Source organism: Miniopterus schreibersii (assembly GCF_964146895.1).
Source record: "Miniopterus schreibersii genome assembly, chromosome: 2".
NCBI classification, from domain to species: domain Eukaryota; kingdom Metazoa; phylum Chordata; class Mammalia; order Chiroptera; family Miniopteridae; genus Miniopterus; species Miniopterus schreibersii.
Genome location: NC_138102.1, coordinates 95324661 through 95337699, shown reverse-complemented (window position 1 = coordinate 95337699; position 13039 = coordinate 95324661). Strand labels below are relative to the sequence as shown.

Here is a 13039-nt window from a genome sequence, read left to right as displayed (position 1 = left end):
GAATGAGTTTCATAATATTTTTAAATATAAAAATTATATAAGAAGAGAATTTAAGACAATAATTTGTCTACTGGGTGGATTCAAAGATAAGCTGGGTCTCTTTCATCATCAAAATTTTTCTTGAGCATAATTGATGGACTCACATCTGGACATTTTTGCTAGGGGAAAGAAAAATAAGAAGCTTTGAATTTTTTTTAGATTTTTTTGAATTTGTACTTATGTGATAGCTGCTGAGGTGTCATCTTAGAAGAGTGAGGATGAGAGGAAATGACAAATAAATTTAAGTTTTAAAAAGAGCTCTCTTGTCATCCTTTTTAGAGTTAAGCATGTGTTCCAACCATAGCATGCAGACACAAAAATGGCTTTAAAATATAATTTCACTGGAAGATGATCCCTTGTTCAGTCGAAATGAGAGCCAGCGCTGAATTCAGCTTACAATTTAACTTAAATGATTTGTGCTTGAAAATAACTGCAGATGCAAAAAGGGCAGGGACCTTTTAAAAGAGTGGCCTCAGGTGTGCTAGGGTAGTCATGCCCCACCAGGTTGGGCCCTGTAATGTTCCTTGTCTGCTTTGCTTGAGTCATTTTAGGGACTTGTAGCTTTAAAGAGGAGGTAGCACAAAGAAGAATAGCACAGAGAACTAATTTAAAATGAGAGTTTTCTATTGACTCATTTTATTCTTTTCATTGCAGAATTTAGAGAAAGTGAGTAGTTCACAAAGCACCTATTTTGGGTTTGAAATACAAGTTGTGGTTACCTACTTGGTCAACATTTGCTATATTTTAAAGATACTTTGTATAAATGTTAATAAAGGGCTTGTACAGTAATGATTGTTGAGTGTTCTCACATTCCCCTGAGGAACTTTTTTTTTGTTATTCTCCAATTAGAGCAGCAATCTGCCTAAGATGGCAGTGATTTCTAAATCAGAAGTAGATTTAGGATACAAAGTCTCTTTTGTGTGTGATCTTTGGGTTAAGAAGCAAATTTCTTACTTTGAGAACTCAAACAAATGCTTTATTAAAGAGAAAAAGAAAAGTAACCCAATGGGCCCAGTAAATATCTTAGTCCCATGTTGACTCAATCTGTACAATGGGACTTGACCGCCAGCTGCTATCAGGCTGTGGAACAAACGTGCAAATTACTGAGGAAAACAAGCAGCCAGCAGTTACTATACATGAATAACTTGCATACATTTTTAAATTCAGAGCGTTTTTTACTGCTCAATAAATGTATAATAATCATCATCACATTTTCATGATTGAATTATGTTTATGAAAGATTAATTCATCAACCTTCCCAGTAGGGGTTATGCATTTCAGTAAATGGTTTTGACAGACTAAAGAAAAAATTTCTGATTCTGTTGCTTACTGTAACTATAATGCTGTAGCTTCAGAGTTTGTGCCTACATGGTACCTTTTATTCAAGGATCTCAATGTATTTTATAGGCATTCTACTTGTCATGGTTTTGACAGAGTTTGTAAACATTATGGTCCTCACTTTTTATTATTATTAATCTATCATCTATCATCTATCTATCATCTATCTATCTATCATCTATCTATCTATCTATCTATCTATCATCTATCTATCTATCTATCTATCATCTATCATCTATCTATCTATCATCTATCATCTATCTATCTATCATCTATCTATCTATCTATCTATCTATCTATCTATCTATCTATCTATCATCTATCATCTATCTATCATCTATCATCATCTATCTATCTATCATCTATCATCATCTATCATCATCTATCTATCTATCTATCTATCTATCTATCTATCTATCTATCTATCTATCTATCTATCTCTATCTATCTATCTATATATCTATCTATCTATCATCTATCTATCTATCTATATCTATCTATCTATCTATCATCTATCTATCTATCTCATCTATCTATCTATCTATCTATCTATCTATCTATCTATCTATCATCATATCTATCTATCTATCTATCTATCTATCTATCTATCTATCTATCTATCTATCTATCTATCATCTATCTATCTATCTATCATCTATCTATCTATCTCTATCTATCTATCTATCTATCTATCTATCTATCTATCTATCTATCTATCTATCATCTATCTATCTATCATCGTCTATCATCTATCTATCATCTATCTATCATCTATCATCTATCTATCATCTATCTATCATCTATCTATATCTATCTATCTATCTATCTATCTATCTATCTATCTATCTATCTATCTATCTCTATCTATCTATCTATCTATCATCTATCTATCATCTATCTATCTATCTATCTATCTATCATCTATCTATCTATTATCTATCTATATCTATCTATCTATCTATCTATCTATCTATCTATCTATCTATCTATCTATCTATCATCTATCTATCTATCATCTATCATCTATCATCATCTATCTATCATCTATCATCTATCTATCTATATCTATCTATCTATCTATCTATCATCTATCATCTATCTATCTATCTATCTATCATCATCTATCATCTATCTATCATCTATCATCTATCTATCATCTATCATCTATCTATCTAATCATCTATCTATCATCATCTATCATCTATCTATCATCTATCTAATTTCTATCTATCTATATCTATCTACCTATATCTATCATCTATCTATCATCTATCTATATCTATCTATATCTATCTATCTATCTATCTATCTATCTATCTATCTATCTATCTATCATCTATCATCTATCTATCTATCTATCATCTATCTATCTATCTATCATCTATCTATCATCTATCTATCTATCATCTATCTATCATCTATCATCTATCTATCTATCTATCATCTATCATCTATCTATCTATCTATCTATCTATCTATCTATCTATCTATCTATCTATCTATCTATCTATCTATCTATATCTATCTAATCATCTATCTATCTATCTATCTATCATCTATCTATCATCTATCTATCATCTATCTATCATCTATCTATCTATCTATCTATCTATCTATCTATCTATCTATCTATCTATCTATCTATCTATCTATCATCTATCTATCTATCATCATCTATCATCTATCATCTATCTATCATCTATCTATCTATCATCTATCATCTATCTATCTATCATCAGTTTTGTTAATCCTCACCTGAGGATAGTTTTTCCATTGATTTTTAGAGAGAGTGGAAGGGAGGGAAGGAGGGAGAGAGAGAAACACTGATGTGAGAGAGACACATCGATTGGTTGCTTCCTGCACAGGCCCTGATGGGGGCAGGGGATTGAACCTGCAACCCAGGTTTGTGCCCTTGACTGGAATTGAACCTGTGACCCTTTGGTGCTGGGGCCGGTGCTCTAACTGCTGGCTGGTCCTCACTTTTTAGTCCATGAATAGCAGATTCATAATTAAAAGTCACATCATGGGAATAACAACTAGTATTTCAGTAGACTTTGTTGCAGTTCACACACACCAAATGGTACAAGAGGAATATTGTCATTAATATCAGAGTTTTAAACTCTAATGGGGTGGCATTCAAATCTTTAAGTATCGTTAACAGATAGATGTATTATATACATTTGTAACTGGACTCTGAAAGGCTGGTCCCAGACATGAAGTTAAAATCAGTACACTTTTTTGTGATTAACTTCAGAAATGTCATTATTTAGACTTTCTCTGATATTAGGATTTATTTTAGAGGCTGAAAATAGTAGTTGTGAAAACACTGTTTCTGAAATTGTAGGTCTGTTTTTTATTTTGAATCATAATTTGTGTCTAGTTCCCCCCCCCCTTTTTTTTGCACTTTTCTCTGGGCATGTCTAAATGAACCAAATCAAAAGTTTGAGGAAAGCTCTAGATCAGCATTCTCACCAGAAGGGGAGGGAAAACCTCAGTAAGTCTGAGGTGAGTCCCAACAACTATATTTTTATGTCACTGCTCATGTAATCCTGAGGTGTAGGCAGGACCAAGACCTATTTCTGGGTTTTCCTTTGATGGTAACAATACTCTGTGTAATCTTGACTTTAACACAAAATAGGAATAGTGAAACATTACTTTGCCGAAACAGGTTTGTACTTTTCCCATTGTTTTGGTGGTCAGCATCAAACCCCAGTCTGACATTTAAACGCTTACAGTATTTTTAAATGTCTGAGATCAAGGCTCTGTCAATAATTCTAGATATATCTAAACCACTGTCTTATTTTTCTTTATCATTATTAGAGGGGATTTGGATGAGATGACCACAACATTCCCTTCCAGTTATATGATTCCATCTTCTGTCTCTGATGAGTACCAGAGTACACTAGACAGGTTTAAATGTCTAGGCTTGGATGAGTTATGTCTAAAGGTACTACAAGAATTCACTCATATAATGTCAGAGCCTGTTCAATGGTATTTAAGAAACTTTCCATGACACTAACCAATCTTCTGTCACACTAAAAAATAATGGTGTGTGTATATCAGTGTATGGCTGAATTAGTCTTTTAACTGATTTCCTATTAATGAACATTTAAGTTATTTTAAATTTTTCTTTCCTTTTCCTGGTGTCTTTCTTTTTCTTCAGTGGGTGTTATGGTTAAAGTTTTTCTTCAATGGGTGTTATGGGTGTCAATGTATGTGCTAGATATTTGGCCAAACATTATTACGAGAATTTCTGTGAAGGTGGTTTTGGATGAAGATAACATTTATGTGAGTAGACTGAGTAAAGCAGATGGCCATCCAGGATTAGGGTGAGCCTCATCCAATCAGTTGAGGGCCTGAATAGAACAAAAGGTTGACTTTGACTCTGCCCTGAGTAGGAAAGAATTTTCTGCCTGATCGCCTTCCAAAGAGGACATTGGCTCTTCCTAGTTCTACAGCAGCTTCCAGCATTTGGACTTAAACTGGAACATCGGCTCTTCAGATTTTGAACTTGCCAGTCTCCATAATAACATGAGCCAATTCTCTATAATAAATTCCTTTATATATGTGTGTGTATAAATATGTATTATATATGATGTATATATAAATCTATTTCTTTTTCTCTACACACACACACACACACCATTGATTGCATTTCTAGAGAACCCTGAATAATACAATGTACAATGAAAAACTCATGATTTTTAGTGTATTTTCAAACTTTTTAAAAAGTAGGTACAAAGTCTTTATTATTGCTATTATATATAAGCTTAGAAGTAGTCTCTTCCCAATGAAAAGTACACAGCCTTTTCTATACTTAGTGCAAGTTATAAAACCTCTTTTTTTTGAGGGTAGAATTGTTCCAATAAATCATTTATTTCCAATGAACCCCAGTTACCATAAACAGTCTAGTCTCTGAGTTTTATTAGTTGGCTGTTACCATTGCACTGATAGACAATCTCCATTTTCCACAGAATAAAACTGTAATGACTGTTGGTCATTTTCCGGTTCAATCTCTGCCTGGCATTTTGGGACTTTCATAGGACAACAGAAGATTGGACCCAGGAACTTTGAGGAGATGTGACAGCAATCCTTTCACTTTGAATTGTCATGGTCTGGCAATTGTTTCTCTAGAACTTTCTGATCAAAATGGTTATGATATTTTATCTTCAGTGTTAGTAGCTGGTTTTTGAGCAAAAATGGTTGTTGTGTTTTGAGGTCCCCATTTTCAGGTGCACCATATTTGAGGCAGAATGGTATCTGGGATGAGCTGCCACGCACACACTCCTCATTTGGCCTGTTTTTGTCTGGATCCTGATGCCCACTCTCCTTTTTCCATTCACTTCCAAATGCTTTGTGGTAATCCAGCTGGGTTCCAGCCTCTCTTTAGGGAGAATCTTGCATTTGCTTAGGGTCATCAGCTGACTGATCTTGATGATAATGAACTGGAGGGTGGTTTCCACTCTGCTTCCCTCAGTTAGGGTTTCTTAGGCAGGACAAAGCATGCAGACTGTGTAATTTATCCAGCTCATTGATGAATGACCATTGAAATATTTGCTTGTCATTGACTACAAGGCATTGGACATTAAAGTTTTGCACACAATCCCAGCATCTGAGAAATGTAGAGAAGAAATCCCAATGTCAGAAAGGATCAGTTGTTCTAATCTGGGCAGATAGGCTATTAGAAACAGCTGATTTTCACCAATTAATTGATTAGAAGAAAGGTCTAATGACTTGACCATGTGTAGAACAGCAGCCAGCCTTTCTGAAATGGAAAGATTGTTAGACTCCTGGAAGACCAGCCACCCAGCAGCACACTGGAGCATCTGTGCCCGTGTTATTCCTGTTTGGCCAAGGACTAAAACCTTCAGTGTAGAAAATGTTCCAGGATTTCATCCTTTCTTATGGCTGAGTAGTATTCCATTGTGTACATGTACCGCATCTTTATCCATTTGTAACAACATGGATGGACCTTGAGAATATTATGCTAAGTGAAATAAGTCAGAAAAAGCTAAGAACCATATGATTTCCCTCACATGTGGGATATAAAACTGAAACTCATTGACATAAACAGCAGTGTGGTGGTTGCCAGAGGGAAGGGGAAGTGTGAGGGGGAAGGGGGTCTTAATATATGGTGATGGGAGGAGATATGACTTTTGGGTGCTGGGCACATAGAGCAATATACAGATCTTGTAATGTAGAAACCTACACCCAAAATCTATATGTTCATATTAACCATGGTCACTGCAATAAATTTAATAATGTTATATATAAAAAAAGAAAATGTTCCAGTTGGATTTAGTGAGCCAGGGGGAAATCTCAGTTTATTTTCACTGAGATTAAGGACATCAAATATCTGAGCTGATCAGCAGTATCCATGACTTCATCCCATGCCGTCAGCAGGTTTTTTTATTTTTATTTTTAAAAAATTTTTCAAATTTTAAAATTTTTAATTTTTATTGATTTCAGAGAGAAGAAGAGGGAGGGAGAGTGAGGTAGAAACTTCTATGATGAGTCATCAATTGGCTGCCTCTTGCACATTTCCTACTGGGGATCAATCCCACAACCCTAGCATGTGCTCTGACTGGGAATCGAACTGTGATCTCTTGGTTCCTAGGTCGATGCTCAACCTCTGAGCCACGCCAGCTGGGCTGTCAGCAGGTTTTTTAACAAATCTAAATTTGTAATATTAAGACACACTTTGGCAATGCCTCCTTTGTCACCACAATTTACTGCGCGGCTCCTCAAAAAATTTTTTTGCAGCTTGCTTAGCTGTCTTCGCCATTTTATAACAGACTCAAAATCAGTAGTTTCCACAGGTTTATTTCCAGTGGTAACAATTTGCTCTTTTCCATCTCCCTCTGGTTCATCTTCTAATACATAGCGATTTTGAATTTGCCCCACCATCCCCCACAGTTCCTTGCAGTATATCTCTTCTTCCCTCTCCTGCTCCCTCTCTGTTTCCCTGTAAACCTTAATGAACAAACCAATTTACAACAGTAGAAACACCACCATTGTTATTATCAAGGGAAGTAATGAGGACAGGACCCTATCTCATTCATTTTGTGTCCTTCTGTAGTTTGGCACAAGACTCTTGATAAATGATGAGTTGAATGAAATCATTATTAGCAATTATGCAGAACAGCTCTGAAGTATATAAAATAATATTTTGAATGCCTCTGCTAGGAAGTAGGTAATTTTTATGAAAAAGGGAATCATTTAGCTTTCAAAAAAATACATATTTTTTCATTATATAAGTAATATTAAGTGCATTATTGAAAAACTTGAAAATAGAACAAAAACACTAGGAGGTTCATGATCATAACCATTGGTTGTATTTCCTCAGGCTTCGCTCCTGAACCCCCACTGCATGCAAATGTAGTTTTTGTATAGTACTAATTATACTATATTTAAATTTTTTTCTGATTTTCCCTTTATTACTTAGTCTTCATAAATATAATTTCTCTTTATTTTTCCCTGTTGAAAATAGCTTCCTGTTCAGGTAAAATTAATTTATGTTCATAAATAAGATGTGCTTTTATTGAGCCCTTTTTAGGTACCAGGCATTTGATCTGGTCTATCTCTTTTTATCCTGAAAACAAGTATGTGGCAGGTATTATCATCCATATTGTACAGATGAGGAAGTCAGTCTTGGAACTGCTAATCAGCCTCTTCAGTCTGATGGCAGAAGAGAACTTGAGGAATCTGCTTTTTCTACTTTGCTGTATTCTCTTGTTTTGCTCATTTCACATTATCTTTTCTTTGGTGGATAGAAGAATTTATAAATTGTGGGAGAGCATTCCTTTTCATCTTGTTCTGTGGGAAAGAATATGTGCAAAAAACTCAATAGCTGGTTCCATATTGTATTGTACAGTGTGTTTTTCTAAAACTCAGCAGAGTGAACAGTGCCTTTTTTCTGTTAGGTATATGACTATTGATGCTTATGTTTTCAAATATAGTTCACATACCATAGTTTAGTCACCAGTAACTGTCCCACTTGAAATTCACATAGTCAGATACATACTTGAGAGTGACAGAAAAAGTGCCATGTTGTCATCCAACCCAACTGGAAGTCTGGGAAGTAAAAGAAATAAGCAAGTAAGGAAGGTAGTAAGTAAAATCCAGTCATTGTAAAAGAAATGTTCGAAGATTAAGACCAGGCACTGTCATTGGATCTCTTTGTAGTTTTTCATATAAGAACTGATTCAAAACACAGCCTTCTCTCCATAGTTAGGTATCCTTAGAAACACTGAGACTTTTTTTGTCTTTTTACTGTGTTTTCAACACAAAGTAAACAATGCCACACCAAACAACCCAAATATGGTCAAGTTGATTAAAAAACATACATAATTCAGTCACAGCATAGTGGAGAAGGAGGCATTGCCACTGTTCGCATTTTAACACATGATTTTGTTTCCTTTACCCTCAAGTAGCTCCCATATATTGAAAACAAAAATGCCTCACCAACTATAACTCTGCAGTGATTTCGTCGGCTGGGTGTGGTCGTCGTTTCCTACTTTTCTTTAAACTCATGCTATTTAATTATTCTTGATATTAACAGTGTATCTTCTGGGCCTGGTCAGTTCACGAATGAGACTCACTCGTCTCTCCCTTCTGATTTATAAAAAATTGCATTAATATTAGGTGATAAGTTTTGGGCATAGGGACTTTCTGGATGTCCTTCAGAGGGTACCACATAAGTACTTACTGCTGAAAACCTTACTAAAGACCAGCTTAGCTGAACAGCAATGACTCTCTCACAGCAAAAGGAGCTGTATTGAATTGCTATAGCTGTCTAGAAGAAGTGCTTAAAGATGTTACACAAACACATATTTGAAAGGCCAGCTTGGTAGAGCCATCCAGAGAGACGGTAAGAATAAACACATCTTTCCAGTTTGGTCATATCGAGAAGCTGGCATAGTTTTCTGGAGATGAATTTATATACCAGCATAATTTGTAGAGTCAGTGTGCCAGGAGGTTCATATAGGGCATGATTTTACTGCTATATATATCTTTAGAAATATTTGGAATGTCATTTTTGATTTTGTGTTTTCTCCCATCAGTGGAAAATGCTGTCTGAGGTGATTGTTTCATAAATGTTGTAAACCCACCTTTATGAAGATCTGAGATGGTAATTCACTAATAATTTTAAATCTTATTTTGAATTTGCATTCATGCAGTCTTGTAAATGAAGATTAACAAGTGCAAGTCAGTTGTTGAAGACTGTTGTTTATGAAACAATCACCTCAGACAGCAGTAAAATCATGCCAACACAGAGCTAGTGTGACAAACTAGAAAATTAAGGGGCTTCAAACTCAGAGATGGTTTTCTCCCCAAGATATTTGCTGCATTCGTAGGATTCATAGGATGCTGGGGAGTGGGGCTGAAAGTTTCTAAAGGTCAAATGAAACCTCCCATGGGGTTATGATCTTAAGAAATTAGAAACCTCTAGGATACGGCCTGCTTCAGGTACATGGCTGTTCCCAGGACCTTTAAGGCCTTTGCCAGATTTTGAATCTTTGTGTGTCCAGGATGCTGGAGAGCTGATTTGAAAACCTCTGAAGGGTAGAGAAAGATTTCCTGCAATTTTTCAGGGTTGAGGAAATGACACCAGTCAGGCTCTCCATCAGAAGCGTGGGAGGACTGAGGTGGGGAGCAACCAAAGGTCCATAGAGTCTTACTAAAACTGTGGCCTAGCCCCAATCTATTTCAGTTCCTGCTGGATTCAGGTTCTCAGCTCTTCACCCAGTCTCTCAAAGAGAATGAAAGGGACACACTCTTCAGCGGAATCATCATCATTAGCCTCTACTTTTCTTTCTTTTTCTTTTTGTTAATCCTTACCCAGGATATTATTCTCCATTGACTTTTAGAGATAGTGGAACTAGGGGGATAGGGGGAGAGGGAGAAAGAGAAAGAGAGAAACATTGATAGGCTGCCTCCCACATGTGCCCTGACCGGGGCTGGGGATCAAACCTGCAACTAGGTATGTGCCCTTGACCAGGACTCAAACCTGCGACCCTTTGTCTGAGGCCTGATGCTCTAACCACTGAGCAAACTGGCCAGAGCAGCCTCCACTTTTCTACGTACAACATCTAACATACAATCAACAATATTTAGGCATACAAAGAAGCAAGAAAATATGAATGATGATAAAGAGACAGAAGAAAAACCAGCAGAAGCAGGCCACATGGTAAACTATTGGAGTTAATGGATAAAAACATGAAAATGATGTTCAAGATTATATGTGTGTGTGTGTGTGTGTGTATGGAGAGAGAGATATGGAAATACGGAAAATTTCACCAAGAATGGGAATTTATTTTAAAAAATTAAATGGACATTCTAGGACTGAAAAAAATGTTATCTGAAATTAAGAGCTTATTGAAGTGGTTTAGTAGCAGAATGGACATAGCAAAAGTTAGGATGAATGAATTGGAAGAAAGATTTAAAGAAAATACTCAAACCTGAAGTACAAAGAGAAAAACTAATAGAAATACAAAACAAAAATGTCTAACATATACATAACTGTAGTCCCAAAGAGAAAAGAGAGAATAGGGAATAGGCAATATTCAAAAACATACCAAAGAGGTTTCCAAAACGAGAACATCAATTCTAGATTTAAGAAGCTCTGTAAAAACCTAGCAGAATAAACACACAAAAAATTATATCTAGGAAGAACATACTGAAGCTGCTCAAAAGTCAGACACAAAAATCTTAAAAGCACCCCAAGATAAAAGATACATTACCTGCAAAGTAGCAACAATAAGATTTACAGGTGATTTCTTGACTAAAATTCCAAAAGCTATAAGAAAGAAAATAAAATGACAACTGTAGAGTGCTAGGAATGAAATGACTGCCAACCAGGAATTCTATACCCAATGAAAATATCTTAAAAGATGAAGGTGAAATAAACACATTTTCTGACAAAACAGGGAATTTGTGGCCAGTAGGCTTAACTAGAAGAAAAACTACAGAGAGGGCAGAACGACTATGTTTCCAGATGAAAGCCAGAAAATAAATGCAGGGGGAAACAATGCAAAGGATAGTTGCCCTTACCTTCTTCGAAAATAATTTTCTCTTTACCCTTCTTTTTTCTTTTTCACTCATCCTTCACCAAATTTATTCATGGCTTCTAGAAACTTAAGTCACACCTCCAATATTTTATTCTTCTTAATATAACTTATGCTTTTATAGTTTTTCTATTCTTCCTATGTCTTATGATTTTAGGTAATTATTAAAAAATGGTAACTTGGTAATTATCCATTGAATCACTAAAAAGCATAGCACTATAACCAACGAAGCAGATAAACGTTCCATTAAACTTAGCATTTTTGTTAATGATAACAACAAGCAAAGTTGGAAATCATTGAGAATATAAACATAACTCAGTGGGAGACTAATTACAAATCAAACTTAATTTGGGGAGCAGTAGAGGTGAAGAAACCTGGGGACAAACAGTCTTAGGAAAGAAGAATGAGTCACAGAAACACTGCTTAGAATTTATGTTTGAAAGTAAAGTGATTGCATTGCATAGTCTGTGGATTCTTTTGAGGGAATCATGGTTGATCACCATGGTTGTTCATCACACTGGGAATAATGTCCAACTCCTGGAAAAGGTTATTTAGGAGAGAGGAAAGGGCTACCATTGTAATCTGGGACATCTCAGCTAATGGATTGTTATTGAAAGCCTTGGGAGATGAAATCCTCTTGGAAATGAGTTATGGAGAAGAGATCTGGTAACTGAGCCTCTGGACATTAAACACTGGATGTTGAGAAGAGGATGGAGGAAGACACAGCAAAGGATATTGAGAAAAGGATCTGTAAGGTATTTGTTTTTCTCTCTCTCTAGCCTTTTCCAAGATAATATCTTTGTCTTTGATTGTCTACACTGTAGACATGGAATATATGTTGAATATGATATACAATGTAGATTTTTTGGTATTTATCCCACTTAGTTTTCTGTGGGCTTCCTAGATCTGTGGGTTAGAGTCTGTCATCAATTTTGGAAAATTCTCAACCATTATCCAGTTTTTTTTCCTTCTTCTTCTGATAGTCCCATTCTGTGTATGTCACACCTTTTATTACTATCCCACAGTTCTTGGATATGCTGTTCCTTTTCTTTCTTTTAAAAAAATCTTTGTATTTCAGTTTGAGAAGTTTCTGTTGACATATGGTCAGGCTCACTGATTCTTTCCTTGACTGTGTTCGGTCCACTGATAAGCCCATCAAAGACATTGTTCATTGTGGTTACAGTGTTTTGATTTCTAGCTTTTCCTTTAGAATCTTTCCTTTAGTCTTAATCTTTCTTCTTACATTACCCATCTGTTCTTGAATGTTGTCCACTTTTTCCATTAGAGCCCTTAGCATATCAATCATGGTTATTTCAAACACCTGGTGTGATAATACCAAAATTCCTACCATATCTGAGACTGGTTCTGATTGCTTTGTCTCTTTACACTGTGTGTGTGTTTACCTTTAGCATGCTTTGTGTTTTTTTGTTGTTTGTTTGTTTGTTTTTTAATTGAAAGCTGGATGTGATGTATTGAGTAAAAATTACTGAGATAAATAGGACTTTATCTGACTAGCAGTTATGCTGTTTTTACTGTTTGTAGTAGCTGTGTCATTAGGGGCTGAAATTTTCTTCCCATGTCCTTGTTTTTGTGTC

General features: G+C 35.5%; 1 protein-coding gene and 1 pseudogene across 2 annotated transcripts in view; one reads left to right on the top strand and one right to left on the bottom strand.

Annotated features, from left to right (window-relative positions):
- The window catches only part of FGF9 (fibroblast growth factor 9), a 133845-nt gene that overhangs the window by 70450 nt on the left and 50356 nt on the right, over nt 1-13039 (top strand). The window lies entirely within an intron of this gene.
- Nucleotides 5314-12750, bottom strand: LOC308552480 (tubulin-specific chaperone E-like; annotated as a pseudogene). Its single transcript has 6 exons — nt 12693-12750; nt 11121-11176; nt 10956-11012; nt 7078-7350; nt 6663-6783; nt 5314-6258 (listed from the first exon to the last, which is right to left on the bottom strand). The product of its transcript is annotated as a tubulin-specific chaperone E-like (transcript).